At 39.6% G+C, this 20,730-nt stretch overlaps 1 long non-coding RNA gene across 1 annotated transcript in view; it reads left to right on the top strand.

The window, feature by feature from the left end:
- The first annotated feature begins 891 nt into the window (after positions 1–891).
- LOC138888768 (uncharacterized) overlaps positions 892–20,730 on the top strand; it is a 31,965-nt gene continuing 12,126 nt past the window's right edge. The window contains exon 1 of the long non-coding RNA XR_011406283.1: positions 892–1,437. This is a non-coding gene — a long non-coding RNA (uncharacterized lncRNA). The remainder of the gene's footprint in view (positions 1,438–20,730) is intronic.

Genomic DNA, 20,730 nt, shown 5'->3' with positions numbered 1-20,730 from the left:
TGACTTGAGATACATGTATAAATGATGAAAAAAGAATTTGGAAATCTCCTATTAATAAAAGAATTGCTTGCTTGGTTCATGCTATTGAGTTACACCAATCTTTATGAAAATCTACGATTTACTATATTAGTGGTATATTATTATCGGACCGCTAGTAAGTGTCGAAGTTGACATCTCATCTCTACTTCTTCGAGATTAGACGAGATACTTACTGGGTACACGTTGTTTTCGAACTCATACTACACCTGCTATGTATTTTTGTCGCACAGGTTCATGTGTGGCTAGTGGCTTAGTGGCATAGCGGCATGATTGATACGGAGACTTAGGTGAGCTACATTTATCGAGACGACCCGTAGCCAACAGAGTCTCCTTCAGAGTATTGTACTGTATTTTTATTTCTGTCCACTTTCTATTCCGGACAGTTACTGTATTTTATTTTATTCCCTAATAAATGCTCATGCACTTGTAACACCGGGTTCTGGGATGATTATGCAGTATCTTGTATTAACTTCTTAACATTTATATTTAATTTGAAATGATTACCTTTTATTAGTAAAATTGAAGGAAAATCGTAATTTTCAAAAATTATTAAAACGAGAATTTAATTGAGTATTTTGTTGGCTTGCCTGACAGCGGTGTCCGGTGCCATCACTACCCTTAGTGGATTTTGGGTTGTGACAAAAGTTTTTTTATAAATTATCAAGAAGAGAAAAAAAGAGCCAATGGAAAATTGTCACATGGAAAAAGATTCTCTCTTATCATCTATAACTAATTCACATGCACTTTCCTAGAAAATTCCTACAAATAACACTTACCCGAGACAATCACACTCTCAATCCTTATCTCTTCCACTAATTAATCCCCATACCTACACCTATATATCTACACACAAAAAAGACCTAAAAAATAGATCAGATTTTCCTCCACCAAAAGAAAGCAGCCGCACCCCTCACATGGACACACCTTAAGAATAAAAAAGGATAGCTAAGAGAGCAGCTGCTCATCTAAAATCGAACGCCTCCTCTTCTCCTTGTCATTTTTTATCAAAATTTCCCATAACTTCCCGTGTTTCATTCAATTGTTTGCCAAATTGATGCCAATGCCTTCTGACCGTGCCAAAAGCTCTTTCACTTGTTCAGAAAGTGTTCATTCCAGTTTGAAGCAAGTCTTGCTATAATCCAAAAATCCAAGAGGGATAAGAGGTTTTGTCTGCAACCTTAAAGATATCCTACGCTGTGATGGTGTTTCTCTTTAGAACGGATCTCTTTCTCGAATTAGTTTTCAATGTCAAAAACAGAGGCGCTTTATTTTGCTCAGCCGAGTTTAAGTCGACGTTCGAGGTTGCCGGTGAAAGGTTCAATCCGGAGTCTTGATTGTCAACTCGTACGTCAATTCTTGTATTCCGACAATATTGACGTTTGAGAATCAAAATTTGAGGTTCTTTCTTTAACTTCCATCTTATTAATGGTGTTACTTGTCTTTGTTAGTGCCTATTTGTATGGTAAATTTGCAACCCGTCAGTTTTCCTTCATCTTTGTTATAACTTTATGGTATTCTTGATGATAAATTGAGTTTTGAGGCTAATTTGATTTGTCAATTTGTGAACTTTATTCCCAGATCTCACCTTATTTGTTCTTGAAATAGAAAGCATGATAACTTTGTTTTTCTTTCATGATTGTCGCTGCTTTTGATACAATTTTTTTGTTTCCATTATGTTTTCTCATTTGTTAGATTCAATTTAATTTTGAAAGTGTGTGTGGTTTAGAGAAATAGTTTGTTTCTAGGTTTTATGTAGGTTTTACTGCTCCATTTGTTTAGCCATACAAATTGCTAGTGGTCAATTCGTCTTAAAAGACAATTTGGGCCTAAGTTGCTTAACGCATTCATATGGGCCATAAGGTGGGTCTCGAACCAAAAGGAATTTGGGCCAAGTAATAGATCATGCTAGCTAGCCTATTTACTCCCATATAAGTCCATAAATTCGGCATTACAACAATCTCAAAGATTAGGAAATAATTCAAAGGCGCTAGTTGCTTTAGGCGCGATTAATAATAAATCATCGTGGGTATGGGTACGGTTCCCGTGACATAGTTGCGATATATAAATCTAATTTCGGGTGTGCATTTCATGTGACCCAGCCATAACTCCGAATAATAACAAAAATAAATATGTCGTAAATCGCGAGTGCATTTCATGTGGTGCGGCTTGCAATGTGTACCAAAACGACAAGTGTACAACAATCGTGACTTGTTCCAGAAATAACTCCATAAATAAATAAAAGCAGTTATAAAAGTTAAAAATGCAGAATAGGTTTAAAACATGAAATAAATCAGATAATTAGGTCAATTATTAATAGTTGAGCGACCATGCTAAAACCACGGAACCCGGAAATTCCTAACACCTTCTCCTGGGTCAACCTGTTATAGCTCGACTTGTAAATTTGGGTACTGCAGAAGTCACCCTGAATGTTGGGACTGTCTTCATAACTATCCTTTCAAATTTCAGCATGTCCCTTTATGATCCATACTTAACCGAAGCACTAAAAATTCAAGTCCAAATCCAAGGTGCCCCAAAAACCAAAGATTCTATCCAAGCCACTCTTCATCACCAAATGGCGTGGCAAGACCAAAATCATGCCATGGATCTTTGCCTTTCCGGAGAAGAAAATGCTTTACAAAAGATTTACAAAGGTTCCTTACCCGGTCTTCGGTGTTCGCGGACCAAAAATAGAGTCATTTTTTCTCGATTTGAGATTTAAAATAAACTGGTGACTTGGGACACCATAAATTATTCCAAGTGGCGACTCTGATCAATTAAATAATCCTATTTCGATTATTGTCACTTTAATTGGAAAAACTCCCCTATCCCCCTCGGGAAAAGGGAGGTGTGACAGCTCTGGTGACTCTGCTGGGGAAAAGAACCCAGAACTTCTGGTTCAGGGTTCAGAATTTGAGCTTAGAATAACTCTTATAGTTGGCTTTTATTTATTATCTGATTTTTACGTATTTGAGCATGGTATGCTAAATGCCGCTTTTTACCGCTTTGATATTGTTTGAATTGTATATAAAACTATTACGAAACCCTCCTTCGCTCTGAGTCTTCTAAATCTTTTAGGGAGCGTGCGCTTCGCGTGACTTCTTTTATGTTAGAGTCATATCCTAATTTTAGAACGAGGTTGGGACAAGTTGCAAAACCGGTGAAGTTTATGTATTCCCGGTACGCTGCCTCCCCCCTCCCCCCCGGCTCGAGTTGTCTGCTCGGGTAAGCCAGGTCTAGAACAATACGCCCAGGTTTTAAACTTAGACTGACATAGCCTCATGCCGGATTCCTAGTAGGAACGTTTTGTTTACATCACGTGCATTTGATCTTGGGGGCTCAACACAGGGGTTAAGTCCGTCTAGGACAGTTTGTACCCAAATCAAAAGACTATCCTAATGCATCTTACGTGCTACTTGTGTATCTGTTTGTTTCAGCTTGCATGTTGATTAGCTAAGAGAATCGAACTAAATCAAGAGTGAGGTAGGTAACCTGAAGCTCTGCCGAAATTTTGAAAAAAAAAAGAGAAAGAAAATAAACGATTGTTTTCAAAAGTCATGTTTCCCGTGTTCCGCCAAATTGACTGAACTTTGCGGGTCTGATTCTCACTGGATATGAGATACGTAGGCAAACCTCATCGGTTCCGACCCTTAATTTTCAAAAAATTCAAAAATATTTTTCTTTACTTCTTTCTTTAGAAAGTCTTTCTTTTAGACCTCAATTTTTTTTAAAAAAAATATAAAAATATTTTCTTTTAATTTCTTCTCAAAATCCAAAAATATTTTTATTCTTCTTTCGAAAATTGAAAAGAAAATTCAAGATTCAAAAAAAATTCTTTTTCTTTAGAAGTCTTTCTTTCATAAATTCAAATATAAGTCCAAAAATCTAAAAATATATCCTTTCTTCTTTAGAAGTTTTTCTTTCAAAATCTAGAAAAAAAAATTCGAAATTCAAAAAAATGTTGCCTGTCTTCTTTAGAAGTCTTTCTTTTCAAAAGTTCTTTAAAAAAAAACAAATCGAAATCCAAAAATATTTTTCTTTCTTCTTTATAAGTCTTTCTTTCGAAAATTAAAAAAGAAATAATTCAAAAAAAAAAAGCTAGTTTATTTACTTTATTCCTAATCTTTCCGAACTACGCAAGATCTGATTCATGTTCCCACATGATACGTAGGCAACCCACATCAGGTTCGATCGACTGGTTTAAAAAAAAGGAAAAAAAGAGTGAGAAAAGAAAGAAAGAAAAAAAAACAGAGATTATTCTATCATGCTTGTTCTTTTGAAATAAAAGCTAGTTAAAGGTGGTCGGTGTGTTGGTTTGCAATGGCGAGTTACAAAAAACAATCCAAGATCCCTCGGAAATAAAAACATCTTCTCAACTAATGGAACAAGCACCACTGTTGTTGATCCGAGGTCACAAAAAGGCAAGTAGGCAAGTTGGCAGTGAAAATCAAAAATTGAGGCAAATGTGGGGTTGACTTTACCAGATTTGAGCAATAGGACATGGCCTATTCGGGATGATTTGATGATGAGGAGATGTGAGAATTCTTCCAAGTCCTTTAGTAAGTTGGTTGCTCTGAAATTTTTCATGTCGTCAGTCCTGAAATCCGACTGCCAATATTGGGAATATCTTGATCAAAAAGCCAAAATTTGAGTGCTGAATCAAAAGGAATACAAGGGTTGAATGTCGTAGTAGTGCTGATGTGCAAATTTGTGGCTAAGATGTCACTTAGTAACTGGAAAGTCACTCCTCCTTTAGCCATGATAGCTTATTTTGTCGTCTTTTCTTCTTCTTTTTGTGTTATCAGACCCTGCTATCCTTTATTCAATAAAAAAGGCAGTCAATCATTATGTGCCCATTTTGTGCATAGTTCTTTTCATGTTAGTTCTAGTGACATGACATGCCTGCGGAATTTTTAGCCAGATCTTAGAAAACTGATTTAGTCTCGAATTGGATAAGTGAAAAAGAGACACTTTTGAAGATGAATAGAGAAGTGAAACATTTGAAAAATAAGCATGAGCCAAGTTTACATGGAACCAAAGCAGTTATGCTCATAGAAGTTAAGAATCTCCACCTTTTGAATCATTGAGAAGATCGGGCTTAAGGATGATCAGATGGGTTGAAGTCTATTTAGCACTAAGAGATAGAAAGTGTTTTTCAAAAGAAGGTGTATCTCATTCAACTTAAAATGGATCAGTTTAGTGGCAAAATGCATCTTCTATATCAAGACAAAAATCCAGAAAAAGTCACCCAATTTGACAAGGGTCATTCACTGCGAGGAAAATATTGATTTACACTAAAAATGACTCAGAAAGCAACATGTTCATCAATGCCGTGTTTGTGAAGGGCTAACATGATTGGCATTCTTGAGGCTAGGAAGCCTTTTTTCTGCTACACAAATACTTTATACCCTTTGTTACCCCTTTTGAGTCTGTGTTATTTTCTTTGACCATCCTCTTTTTGAATCAAGTTTCGTGATAAAAGTCAAAAAAAAGATGAAAAATGAAAAGAAAAGTCTATACCCCAATAGTACAAACTAAGACAACCCTTAGAAAGTTCAAGTGAAAAAAAATAGAAGAAAAAAAGAACAGACAAAGGTCCATGCCCCCAGAAAATAGAAGTTAGGGCGACTTGGTTTGAAAAAAAAAGAAAAAAAAGAAACAGAAAGAAAGATGAAAAATAGTTAGGTCAGATGTTTGAACTATGTTAGACCTGATTCCTTTAAAAAAAGGATACGTAGGCAGCCTTACACGGTTTGGTCCAACCAAATAAGAGTTCAAAAAAATCCAAAAAAAAATCCTCAGTGTCTGAAACTGGGGCAAAGATTTTATTTCACTTTTGAAAGAGTCGATTCCAAGAATTGTAAGTCTACAACCCTTCATTTTGAGTCTACTTTGAGCTTTCATGCCGATCCTTCTTTCCAGCTCTATCCAAAAACATTCCAAATAAAGACCTCCTGATATTCCTTCAAGAATGCAAAGAGAAGTATGCAATGAACAACGATTGTCACGCGACATAGAACACTGTTAAGTTGCTCACAAAAAAGAAGGGGAAAGAAAAAGAAAAATGAGAGAGTCTTACTAGTGAAAACCCTCATGGGCACTGTAAATATTACACGCTAGTTTAAGAATTATATTGAACGTATGTGTTTAAGAATTTTTAAATTGACAACAAGGTTGCAAATATTACAAGTAAAGTATGCTTTTGGGCCCTAGACTACCCGAACTTAAGCATAATAGTAGCTACACATGGACTCTCGTCGCCTCATGCGTACGTAGCCCCCAAAAATAGGAGCGCATAACCAATTAACTCACCTATGGGGACAATTCCCTCTTACAAGGTTAGAAAGGAGACTCACCTCGCTCCGAAGTTCCAAAACCGGCTTCCAAGCACTTCTGACGACTCAAATCGATGCCCCAATGCTCCAAAACTAACCAAATAACGGGCAAACCAATGAAAATATGCCCTGATACTCATAACAATTCAATTTATATAAAATACCAACTCCGCTCGAAAAGTTGACAAAATTGCCCTCGGGCCCACGTGCCCGGATTCCGAAATTGTTCGAAGATAAAGTTTACCCATGGCCTCACGAACTCAAATATATGATTTTCTCTCAATTTCATGCCCAAAATCTTGGTAAAAATCCAAAATATAAATTTCTAGGTCTCCTACCAAAAACCCACAATTTCTACCAAACCTTCATGCTCAAATCCGTATATAATCCAAGTATTAACTCAAAACTAGTAGAAACCACTTACCTCATGCTTGGTGATGAAAATGACACTCCTAAGCTGCTCCAAAATCGGCTCTCAAGGAGGAAAAATGGTGAAAATGAGTGAAACCCTCGCTTTTAAAAGAACACACTGCCCAGCCTGCTTCTCACACCTACGGTCCACCTGCCACTTCTGCAGCTCCGCACCTATGGAAATCTCCATCGTAGGTGTGTTCTCAGCTAACTCGCCCTCGACCGCTTCTGCGGGGCCAGACTCCATCTGCGGTCTCGCTTCTGCGGAAGCTGCATCGCACCTGCGCCCCCAGCCAAGCCCAGCCATTTCCGCTTCTGCGACAGCATGGCCGCTTTTGTGGCACATAGTCGCTTCTACGGTTTCGCACCTGCGGCCAAAACCAAACAGGTGCGGTTATACCAGATACCAACTGCTTCAATTCTTCTTCAAATTCAAATTTTGATCTGTTAACCATCCGGAACCCACCCGAGGCCTCCGGGACCCCAACCAATCATACTAACCAGTCCCAAAACATAATGCAGACCTGCTCGAGGTCTCAAATCACATCAAACAACGCTAAAACCATGAATCACACTCCAATTCAATCTTAAAGAACTTTAGAATTTCAAACTTCTACATTCGATGCCGAAACCTATCAAATCACGTCCGATTGACCTCAAATTTTGCACACAAGTAGTATTTGACATTACGGACCTACTCCAACTTCCAGAATCGGATTCCGACCCCGATATTAAAAAGTTCACTTTCGGTCAAATTCCTCAAAAACCTTCAAATTTCTATCTTCAGCCAATTGACTCCAAAATGACCCACGGACCTCCAAATCCACTTCCGATCGTGCTCCCAACACCATAATCACCATACAGAGCTATTCCCAGACTCGAAATCCCAAACGGACATCGATAACACTGAATTGCACTTCAACCCAAACTTACAAAATTCTTCCAAAAAATGCTAACTCCCACAATAGGTGCCGAAACGTTTCTAGGTCTTCCAAAAATCTGATCCGGACATACGCCCAGGTCCGAAATCATCATACGAACCTGCTGGAACCTTCCCGATTCCGAGATCGTTTACTCAAAAATCCAATCTTGGTCAGTTCTTCCAACTTAAAGTTTTTGAAATGACAATTCTCTTTCCAAATCGACTCTGAACTTCCCGAAATTCAATTCCGACCACGCATACAAGTCATAATACCTGAAGTGAAGCTGCTCCTGTCCTCAAACTACGGAACGACGTGCTAGAGCTCAAAATGAACGGTCGGGTCGTTACATTCTCTCCCACTTAAACATACGTTCATTCTCGATAGTGCTGAGAACTGCGTTGGAGTTGTCTGAAATCACTATTTAACACCTCGAGCACCTAGCCGTGCTACCACAACTCAGATGGGCATCTTAGTTTTATCAATCTGGAGATATCCTTTTTCACTTAAGCAAATAAGCCTTAGAGCCCAATTCCAACATTCAAAATTCTCAGTCAGTCTTGTTTCCAACATACGAACACCGTATCAATCACCAAATGATGTACCAGAACATGACTGCATACGTTTGTTGAATTCACACCTTGCACAACTTTATTCACACGACCACCATAACATTCTCTGAGCATAATAGTCGAATTTCCACGGATTTGATGCTCCCATTGCACCTCATGACATGCATAGGCCTTGCTCTGACTCTCACAATACCGCCACGATGGAAGAGACATGTAGAAATTTATAGCCAACTACCAAGTCAACAAATCATTGAGTCTATACCTCTAACAAGAATCATTACTTCATTCTGAACCAATTAATGATCTTTGCTCATTTAATATACTTCATATAATCCAACTAAAATGATCTTAGATCCAATAATCTCGCCTCACCCAGTACGAACTGCTCAGGCAATAAGCCACCCCGGACACGACCAAAAAGTCTCACATGATGCCACAATGTGCCAATTGGCTACAGACTTAAACGTGACACATAAGGAAAATGGATTCTGGAAGGGACTACTCAACTTACGCAGCTGATATGAGCTTTCCTTAGAAAATGGGAATCAAAACACACATAAGATAAAATATGAAAACTGTATTTAACATCACACTGTTGGAGTGCAACCCGATCCAAACAACATACCCATTGCGGCGTGCCACCCGATCCACACATAAAATTCTTATAAGGATATACACACCGAGCTAAATTGCTCATTAGAACAAAATACTGAATATCGGTCACAAGCACGCTAAGTGCATAATACCATCCCTGGGGAGACATATAGCGCCATAAGCTAACAAACTCAAGCACAACTGAGGTGCAATATATGTTCTGAAACTAAAGAGTCATCCTTCTCACTTAACACCATCGCTACGCGGAACCTCAACACATAAGAAAATTATCGAGTCGTTCACAACTCACACGGCACAATATAGTACTACATGAAATAGTCGACGATGAAATAATATCCCACGTCTGAATACTCCTCCATAAAGAGCGCTATGCTGAAATGAACACCTCCAACCTGATATAGAGTCCATATTAATACTTAAATCCATTCACAGACTTCAAACCGATTCTAATCGTACCGCACTAGGTCCATAATCTTTCCTGGGTCCATAATAATCCTCTTTTTCCCATAACACACCAGATCAACCATCATAACCGGAGTAATCCTCCACAGTCCACAACCCAATAAATTGAGTGCCCTCCAGGCATGAATTCTCAAATTAACGATATCTACACAATCTTCAAACTTGGTTTAATTCTTCACTCAATTAAGTGACTGCATGTCACACTTATACAACCTTCCCGTGGGGCACGCTCCTACGACCTTTTGTAATAGATAACAGGTTGGTACATTCATACCACCGACCGCACTAGCGCGGAAAAGCGATCAACAATCCATAACTAGGAAGCAAAGCCTTTTTCGCAAAACATCAATCTCAGGCAACGTTGAAGACAATGCCAACTTAATCTAAACATTCAAATCCCTTTCCTGCTCATCCGAGCTCGTGACATCCTTGTCAACACCGAACTGCAACTTTGATCCTCACTTTCAAATTCCATACCACTCACTGCACCCAACATGCTAATATGTGATAGCACAAAAAATTTCATCCTGACTCCTGTACCACTAATAGGGTGAACACTTCATCACATAAAACTTTTTACTTAACTCATTCCAATAGAACCATAGCATCACGCAAGTGAATTCTCATAACCTTAGAACATTCAAATCCTCAAGCAGTGGTCTAAACTGCCATAATCCTCCCGGGATCCGCCTACACATCACGGGCCATAATACTTGAATATTTCCAAATGGAATCAATTACGCAGGCCATCAAGCCTCGTACGTACCGCCACAAATCACATGCATAACTTAATCATGCTAAAGGAACTGATCACCGCCGCCATTATGCCAATTCAACCATGGCCAACGAATCCAACTTCTTCTAATTCATCCTTAACTTGCCTTAGAGATAGTATTAGTTCCATTCCGTACGTCACCAATCTAAATCCGCAGTCTTCTTGAGTGACCCCATTCCACGAGACCACATTGTCTCCAAACCCGTAAACCATTTCATACCCTCCTTGCACGCACATTCGCATCTTCAACTGATACACCCATTCTGATAATCCCTCAATGAATCCAAACTCCTTTCCTCCCATTTTTCCCGAGGTTATACTGCAAGTCAAAAGCATCTTGGATCATTCCGAGCCTCTTATTATAATCTGCTACAAAAGCTCGTTTTAACCATACTGTGGGCTTAAATCCCTAGGCACCGCATTTTTAACCTTTGAATTCACTAGGACCGTTGTTGAGAGCCACCCACTCTTACTTGGTTCCCGAATATAATCAACTCCATAAATCTCCTAGCACATGAATACCCTCTCAACGAAGCACGCGGCTGAATCACTTTCCTTGAAACCCGCATCTATACAAAGCATTAATCCCGAACCTTCCCCAAGTCTAATCATGGGTCAATAAGGCCAACCTTGGCACGCCTTTAACACTTCCTTTGCTCAAATTACCACTTATACCCTCTTCCCTTTGCTGATATAGCCTACCAATATGCTAAAATCAAGAAATCTCACCAATGGACGATCATGCAATCCAACCATAGGCGGTGGGACTCTCCCACTTAGCTTGAACCCACCATTACACGACTCTAGAACCCACCAATGTCTTTACCTCTTATTGACATGACTTAGCAAAATCAAACCGTCAGATTCCTTGAAATCCTTCCGTTAGAACTTCATGAACACTCTGAATCTCCATCAATAACCACATGTTCGACCTTTTGCCGGATGGCCAGTAAAATCCTTCGCAGAAGATTCGTCAACCACGTGACCGCTAACCTGCTCACAGGGGATAACCCACATGTGGAAATTACCTACTACGACATCGATAACCCATCCTGAGCCCGTTCTCATTCGCCAGATGCACAAGTCTATTCACTTCTCGTGGACATAAATAAAATCTACGACAATATCCTTTCATCCTAAGTCATGTTGTATCCTTCTTCATATCAAGCAACTCCCTTCTGTCATATCCAACCTCCCACCGCATAATAGCCAATAATTCAAATTAAATCCGTAGACCCAATCACTGCCCATTAACATTCCCAAATCATTTAGAACTTTCCTCAAGGGTGCGTAGTCATCCTACCACAAAACCCATATGCAACTCCGCCACTCTCCCACTTTGGCGAAACTCACTCTTTTAATCAGCTACTCGACCCTCGCTTCTTATACCTGGCCTTCTAGAAATTTAACCACCTCCTGACACTCTCCACACGTCCTTCCTCATCCTTTGTTGCTGAGTTATTGCTCTAATCCAATATCTATCTCTGAAACATTTGAACCAACAGATTGTCACTAACCTTAACTTTTTGAGGATCGTTTTTCTTGAGCCATCAGCATTAGAAATACCGATTCAATCCTACACCACCACACCCTGCGAACTCTGACAGTCGCTTCTCCAATACCATTTCACAATACCCTGCCCCAAAGGTGAATTGAAGAGAACCATACACTGGCGAACTTAACATATTTAATCGCGGACGACGACACCACGATGCAGATAAAAATCCCATCACACATGAAATCACTAAGTCTTGTTACCCCATCACTCCAAATCTAGACATTCCTAGGCCAAATTTCTTTTCCTCCGTCGGAAATGAAATATCGAATCTCTAAATCGTGCACTGAGTATCCATTCAAGTCATTCACTGCCCTAACATATAGGTAAGTATCCTACCATCACGTCTATACCGTGCGATAACCAATCATGAGCAATTATAGAAATATGCGCATAGCCTCAAAGCTCTCAAGAGTGCAGCTACCGAGCTGAAATGACAGAATATCCTTGCGCAAGGCGACGATAATAGCCCAACCAACTGTGTCGGGAGAAACATCACATACCACATCTGTAGCACCATTAAAATTCTTCAATTCTCGATTTATAATAAGCGCTTCACGTCGCGTAAGATCAAGTAGGAAGGAAACAAGGGCATAAGCCTTAAACGAATCAAATCGCACTATGAGGAATCAAGAAGAGAAGTACTCCTAACAGCCTTGTAGCCTCTCGAAGATAAGTACAGATGTCTCTGTACCGATCCGAGATTCTACTAGACTCGCTCATGACTCGTGAGACCTAAGGGAACCTAGTGCTATGATACCACGTTGTCACGATCCAAAATTCACTAAGGGTCGTGATGGCGCCGGACACCGATGTCAGGCAAGCCAACCAAAATACGTAATTCAGTTCTCATTTTAATAATTTTGAAAACTATGATTTTCCTTCAATTTTACTAGTAACAGGTAATCATTTCAAATTAAATATAAATGTTAAGAAGTTAATACAAGATACCCCATAATCATCCCAGAATTTGGTGTCACAAGTGCATGAGCATTTACTAGGGAATGAAATAAAATACAGTAACTATCCAGAATACAAAGTGGACAGAAATAAAAATACAGTACAATACTCTGAAGGAGACTCTGCTGGCTGCGGGTCATCTCAATAAATGCAGCTCACCTAAGTCTCCGCATCAACCATGCCGCTATGCCACTAAGCCACTAGCCACACATGAACCTGTGCAACAAAAATGCACAGCAAGTGTAGTATGAGTACGAAAACAACGTGTACCCAGTAAGTATCCCGTCTAATCTCGAAGAAGTATAGATGAGAGGTTGACTTCGACACTTACTAGTAGTCCAATAATAATATACCAATAATATAGTAAATCGTGAATTTTCATAAAGATGGCTGCAACTCAAAAGCATGAAGCAAGTAAGCAATTCTTTCATTATTAGGAGATTTCCAACTTCATTTTTCATCATTTATATATTTATCTCAAGTAAGAGAGAGCAAATATCAACATCTATAAATCTCAAGGCAAGCAATACAAGTATGCGCAAATCATGCCGAGGTTGTACGACCCGATCCAATAATATTTAAACTGTGCACTGCAAGAGGGTCGAATGACGCGAACCATAGATGCATCTATTTAATTTACCGAGGCATTCGGACCGTTCCAAAATAAATAAACACATTCAAGCAGTCAGCCAAGAGTTCACCAGGGAGCAATTATTCAGGAAAAAACAAGTTTATCTTTTAAAAGTCAAGAAATGATGTCTAGCCTTTTAGAAATTTATTTATACGTTCAATATGTGTTTAAGCATTTTTAAATTGACAATAAGATTGCAAATATTACAAGTAAAGCATGCTTTTGGTCCCTAGACTACCCGAACTTAAGCATAATAGTAGCTACGCACGGACTCTCGTCACCTTGTGCGTACGTAGCCCCCACAAATAGGAGAACATAACTAATTAACTCACCTATGTGGATAATTCTCTCTTACAAGGTTAGAAAGGAGACTCACCTCGCTCTGAAGTTCCAAAATCGTCTTCCAAGCACTTATGACGACTCAAATCGATGCCCTAGTGCTCCAAAACTAACCAAATAATGGGCAAACCAATGAAAATATGCCTGGATACTCATAACAATTCAATTTATATAAAATACCAACTCCGCTTGGAAAGTTGACAAAATTTCCCTCGGGCCCACGTGCCCGAATTTTGAAATATTTCAAAGATAAAGTTTACCCATAACCTCACGAACTCAATTATATGATTTTCTCTCAATTTCATGCCCAAAATCTTGGTAAAAATCCAAAATATAAATTTTTAGGTCTCCTACCAAAAACCCACAATTTCTACCAAACTTTCATGCTCAAATCCGCATATAATCCAAGTATTAACTCAAAACTAGTAGAAACCACTTACCTCATGCTTGATGATAAAAATGTCACTCCCAAGTTGCTCCAAAATCGGCTCCCATAGAGGAAAATGGTGAAAATGAGCCAAACCCTCGCTTTTAAAAGAACACACTGCCAAGCCCGCTTCTCGCACCTGCGGTCCACCTGCCGTTTCTGCGGCTCCGCACCTGCAGAAATCTCCATTGCAGGTGCGGTCTCAGCTAACTCGCCCACGACCGCTTCTGCAGGGTCAGAACCGCTTCTGCAGAAGTTGCGTCGCACCTATGCCCCCAACCAAGCCCAGCCATTTTCGCTTCTGTGACACCATGGCTGCTTCTGCAGCTCCGCACCTGCGGCCAAAACCTCGCAAGTGCGGTTACACCAGATACCAACTGCTTCAATTCTTCTTCAAATTCAATTTTTGATCCGTTAACCATCCGGAATTCACCCGAGGCCTCCGCGACCCCAACCAATCATACCAACCAGTCCCAAAACATAATGCGGACCTGCTCAAGGTCTCAAATCACATCAAACAATACTAAAACCATGAATCGCACTCCAATTCAAGCTTAAAGAACTTTAGAATTTCAAACTTCTACATTCGATGCCGAAAGCTATCAAATCACGTCCGATTAACCTCAAATTTTGCACACAAGTCGTATTTGACATTACAGACCTAGTCCAACTTTCGGAATCGGATTCTAACCCCAATATTAAAAAGTCCACTTCCGGTCAAATTCCTCAAAAAACTTCAAATTTCTATCTTCAGCAAATTGACTTCAAAATGACCCACAGATCTCTGAATTCACTTCCGATCGCGCTCCCAACACCAGAATCAATATACACAGCTATTCCCAGACTCAGAATCCCAAACGCACATCGATAATACTGAAAAGCACTTCAACCCAACCTTACAAAATTCTTTCAAAAAATTCTAACTCCCACAATAGGTGCTGAAACGTTCCTAGGTCTTCCAAAAACTCGATCCGGACATACGCCCAAGTCCAAAATCATCATTCAAACCTATTGGAACCTTCGAATCTCGATTCCGAGGCCGTTTACTCAAAAATCCAATCTTGGTCAGTTCTTCCAACTTAAAGTTTTTGAAATGAGAATTCTCTTTCCAAATCAACTATGAGCTTCCTGAAATTCAATTCTGACCACGTATACAAGTCATAATACCTTAAGTGAAGCTGCACCTAGCCTCAAACTGCGGAACACGACGCGCTAGAGCTCAAAACGACCGGTCGAGTCATTACAAAAATAAATTAAAAAAATAAAGAAAAACTTTATCTTCTATTCTTCTCGACATGGGCAATTTCTTGTTAATATTGTTTCTTTGTGTCATTGTGTCCTTCACTCTGAGTTGTTCCTTGTCAAAACAAGCAAGAAAAGATTTTCAAATATGCTACCATCTTTTCAGTCGTACAAAGTAAATTTGGCCTGCACACTCAGCTGTTACAGTTAACAAGCCTCGAGGGTTCATGAAAATGGTTCCCTCCCCCCAAAAAAGACTCTTGTCAGCCTACTTGGCACAAGCAAAAATAATTGGTGATTCTCTCTGACAGACAAATCTCTCAAAGAGCAGGAAGTCATTCAAGATCAGAAAAGGTCACCTAAGCAAAGATCTCCAGTTTGGATAAGGCTGATTAAGTACAAATACAAATAGTACCGAGTGTGAAACAATCAGGGTTGATGCAAAGCAAAAGTCTCTTGAAATCGACTCAAGCTGGTTGAGCAGAAGCCAAGCTGCCCAAGACTCGAGGCCACAAACCGACCACCACTTTCAAAACTGACAAAATTTTCTTTGTTGAAATAGGAACAAAGCAGTGCAAAGAAAGTGGTTCAAAAAAAGAAGAAGAGAAGAGCCGTCGAAGGGAAGTTTCTCAAATTTTTGCATTTATTTGTCTTATTAGTACGCATAAAATTATGCCATTGCTCTTTACATTTTCCTCCTAAGGTAATACATTCCAGTCTGATGGGTTTTTCTCCTAATAAGAAATTTTAGTCTGATGAATTTTTCTCCTAAGATAAAAATTAGAACCCCTAGTCTGATGAATATTCTCCTAGGATAGAAGTCTTAGTCTGATGAATTTTTCTCCTAAGATAAGAAAACCTAGTCTGATGAATCTTTCTCCTAGGATACAAATCTTAGTCTGATGAATCTTTCTCCGAAGATAACTAAAAAAAGACCTAGTCTGATGAATTTTCTCCTAGGATCGAAATCTTAGTCTGATGAATCTTTCTAGTAAGATAATAAAAATACCTAGTCTGATGAACTTTCTCCTAGGATAGAAATCTTAGTATGATGAATCTTTATCCTAAGATAAGAAAACCTAGTCTGATGAATCTTTCTCCTAGGATAAACATCTTAGTCTGATGAATCTTTCTCCTAAGATAACAAAAAAAAAGAGCTAGTCTGATGAACTTTCTCGTAGGATCGAAGTCTTAGTCTGATGAATTTTTCTCCTAAGATAAGAAAACCTAGTCTGATGAATTTTCTCCTAGGATAGAAATCTTAGTCTAATGAATCTTTCTCCTAAAATAACAAAAAAAGGACCTAGTCCGATGAATTTTCTCCTATGATCGAAATCTTAATCTGATGAATATTTCTCCTAAAATAGAAGACTTAGTCTGATAAATCCTTCTCCTAAGATAGAAGACCTAGTCTGATGAATTTTCTTCTAGGATACAAAACCTTAGTCTGATGAATCTTTCTCCTAAGATAGAAGACCTAGTCTGATGAATTTTCTCCTAGGATAAACGTCTTAGTCTGATGAATCTTTCTCCTAAGATAAGGAACCCTAGTCTGATGAATTTTTCTCCTAGGATAAAAATCTTAGTCTGATGAATCTTTCTCCTAAGATAAGGAACCCTAGTCTGATGAATTTTTCTCCTAGGATAAAAATCTTAGTCTGATGAATCTTTCTCCTAATATAATAAATTAGAAAACCTAGTCTGATGAATTTTCTCTTAGGATAATTAAAAAAAATGTCTGCATTTTTTTGGTCATGCCTTTGGGAAAAAAATTCTTCTTGGTTCGTTTTAGCATAAAGTACGCAATTCCCTAGTCTCCTTTTCCAACATAGGGTCACCACTCCCTAGTTGATATCAATACAGGATCTCCACTCCCTAGTTGATGTCATCATAACCTGATGCCAACATAGGGTCACTACTCCCTAGTTGATGCCAACATAGGGTCTCCACTCCCTAGTTGATGCTAGCATAACCTGATGCCAACATAGGGTCACCACTCATAGTTGATGCCAGCATTACCTGATGCCAACATAGGGTCACCACTCCCTAGTTGATGCCAACATAGGGTCTTCACTCCCTAGTTGATGCCAACATAACCTGATGCCAACATAGGGTCACCACTCTTTAGTTGATGTCAACATAGGGTCACCAATCCCAGGTTGATAATTTTCCAACAATGGGATCTCCAATCCCTAGTTGATTTCATTTTAGATAAAGGGTCTCCACTCCCTAATCTCTTTTTCCCAAGGATACACAATCCTGATTTTTATTGCTTTCAATAATGAAGTAGTATAGAGTTTTGGTTACAAATAACTCACAAAATTTTCCTAGTAAAAACTGGGGCAGAAAAATTTTGTGCGTTCATTTATTTTGGTGCCTGAGCAGGTTATACCTCGTGGCATAGGGTTCAAGACGATCAAAAGAAAGAGTCTAAATCCAGAATAAAAAAAAAAGAAAAAAGAAAAAGCGGACCCGTTGAACGTTAATTTGCATGTGGATACCGACACAAGCCTGCCTACTGACCCGGAGAAATCTACGGAGAATCTTTGAAATGTTGCAGGCTCAACAGGCGGTAATAGCTCAGTTACAAAAGCAAAGCTGCGCTCTGAGCAAAATCGAGCCCGGCTATTCTCAAGAGATCACTCGTAGGGAGAAATTGGTCGCGAAAAAGTCGAGCGGCAACAAATCGGGTAACAACCCCGAGATCATAAAAATGCCCGAGGAGCTGACAAAATGGATAGAATCGAGGGAAAAGAAAATCGAAGCAAATGACAAAAAGGTGAAAACCTACAATTCTAGGGTCGATCATATCCCGGGAGCGCCGACGATATTGAAATGCTTGGATTCCAAGAAGTTTGTACATAAACCTTTCCCTCCGAGTGCGGCTCCAAAGCCGATCCCTAAAAAGTTTTGCATGCTTGAGATTCCTAAGTACAACGGAACGACAAACAAAAAGGATAATGTCACTTCATACACATGCGCCATCAAAGAAAACGACTTGGAGGATGATGAGATCGAGTCTGCCTTGCTGAAAAAATTCGGAGAAACCCTGTCAAAGGGAGCCATGATATGGTATCACAACTTACCCATAATTCTATTGACTCATTTACTATGCTTGCAAACTCTTTCGTGAAAGCACACGCTGGGGCTATCAAGGTTGAAACTAGGAAATCGAACCTCTTTAAAGTGAGGCAAAAGGATAATGAAATTCTCAGAGAGTTCGTATCTCGATTTCAAATGGAATGGATGGACCTGCCACCGATTGATAATGACTGGGCCGTTCAAGTTTTTACCTAAGGACTCGATGTTCGGAGTTCGGTGGCTTCACAGTAATTGAAGCAAAATCTGATAGATTATTCGGATGTCACTTGGGTTGATGTGCAAAATCAATATCAGTCAAAGATCAGAGTCGAAGATAATCAACGAGAGGTTCTTTCCAGGTTCGTTTATCCTATTAGAACCATCGATAGAGTCAACAGAGATATTGATTGTGAACCAAGGTCGAACAGGGATCAATACCAGCCGTACAATGAGGATCGAAGAAGCAATGGATCCGGACGGAGTTCTATGAAAAATAAAATAAGAAACAATAGAGGCCAGAGCAACCGGAGACTCATGAGCAAGAATGGTTTCGACTGGCCTATCGGACCTAAAGAAGCACCAAGGTTGTTAGAATATAACTTTAACATTGATGATGATGCTATTGTATCGGCTATCGGATGCATCAAAGATACCAAATGGCCTCGACCTCTACAATCTGACCCATCCCAAAGGGATCCAAACCAGATGTGCAAATATCATGGCACTCACGGCCACATAACAGAGGATTGCCGACAGTTGAGGGAAGAGGTAGCCCGATTATTCAACAACGGGCATCTTCGAGAATTACTAAGTGACCGAGCCAAGAATCATTTCAAAAATATGGACTTTAATAAGTAAATTGACCAAGAAGAACCTCAACACGTCATTCATATAATCATCGGAGGGGTCAATGTTCCTCAAGGTCTGATGTAAAGCGCACCAAAGTATCCATCACAAGGGAGAAACATACTCGAGATTACATACCAGAAGGAACTTTGTGTTTCAACGACGAGGACGCAGAAGGAATCATGCAGCCACATAATGATGCACTGGTAATATTTGTACTCATGAATAAATCTCGAGATAAATGTGTGTTAATTGATCCAGGTAGCTCGGCCAACATCATAAGATTGAGGGTCGTAGAACAACTAGACCTACAGGACCAAATCGTTCCTGCAGCCCGAGTGCTAAACGGATTCAACATGGCTTGTGAAACTACTAAGGGTGAAACAACATTACCAGTAAACACAGTCGGGATCATCAAGGAAACCAAGTTTTATGTGATCGGAGGGGATATGAGGTACAATGCCCTGTTCGGGGGACCATGGATTCACAACATGAGGGCAGTACCCTTGACCCTTCACCAGGTGCTAAAATTCCCAACGCCATGAGGGATTAAAACGATCCACGGGGAGCAACCGGCCGTAAAGGGAATATTTGCAGTCAAAGAAGTGATTCTGGTATCAACACTAATGACATCGACGGAACCAAGTTCGAACACAAAGTAGGAAACTAAATAGCAATTATCGACACCAGCCACGACTCAATCGGATAAACATGGGACCGATGAAGATGATAATTACGAGGTTCCCAGATCTTTTATAGTACTCGATGATTCTGATACTACAAAATCAATGGTCGAAGAGCTGGAACAAGTCACATAAATCGAGCATCTACCCTATCATAAGGTATACATGGGCACGGGGTTAACCTCCGAGCTCAGGAAAAAACTCATTCAATATCTCATAGCTAACACAGATTGTTTTGTTTGGTCCTATCTCAAAATGACCGGGATCCCATCGGAGATCACCACTCAGAAGCAAAGCCTGGACCCGAAATTCCATGCAGTGAAGCAGAAAAGGAGACCCCAGTCCGAGATCAAACATGCTTTCATCAAGGACGAGGTAACTAAACTCCTTAAAATAGGGTCTATTCAGGAAGTTAAATACCCAAAATGGTTAGCAAACGTAGTAGTAGTTCCTAAAAAAGGGAACAAACTGAGAATGTGCGTGGATTATAAAGATTTAAATAAGGCATGTCACAAGGACTCTCTTTGCCTAACATCAATTGCATGATCGATGACACGAACGGCCACGAGATCCTCAGTTTTCTTGATGCCTACTCTGGGTACAACCAAATACGAATAAACCCGGATGATCAGGAAAAGACCTCCTTCATCACTAAGTATGGCACATACTGCTATAAAGTAATTCCATTTGGATTAAAAAATGTCGGTGCCACTTACCAACGCCTAGTAAATCAGATGTTCAAACAACAAATAGGGAAATCCATGGAAGCTTACATTGATGATATGTTAGTTAAGTACCTACGAGCAGAGGACCGTTTAAAGCATTTACAGGAAACCTTCA

The sequence above is a fragment of the Nicotiana sylvestris genome, chromosome 3 (genome assembly GCF_000393655.2).
Source record: "Nicotiana sylvestris chromosome 3, ASM39365v2, whole genome shotgun sequence".
NCBI lineage: Eukaryota > Viridiplantae > Streptophyta > Magnoliopsida > Solanales > Solanaceae > Nicotiana > Nicotiana sylvestris.
This window is presented reverse-complemented; position numbering and strand designations above follow the sequence as displayed.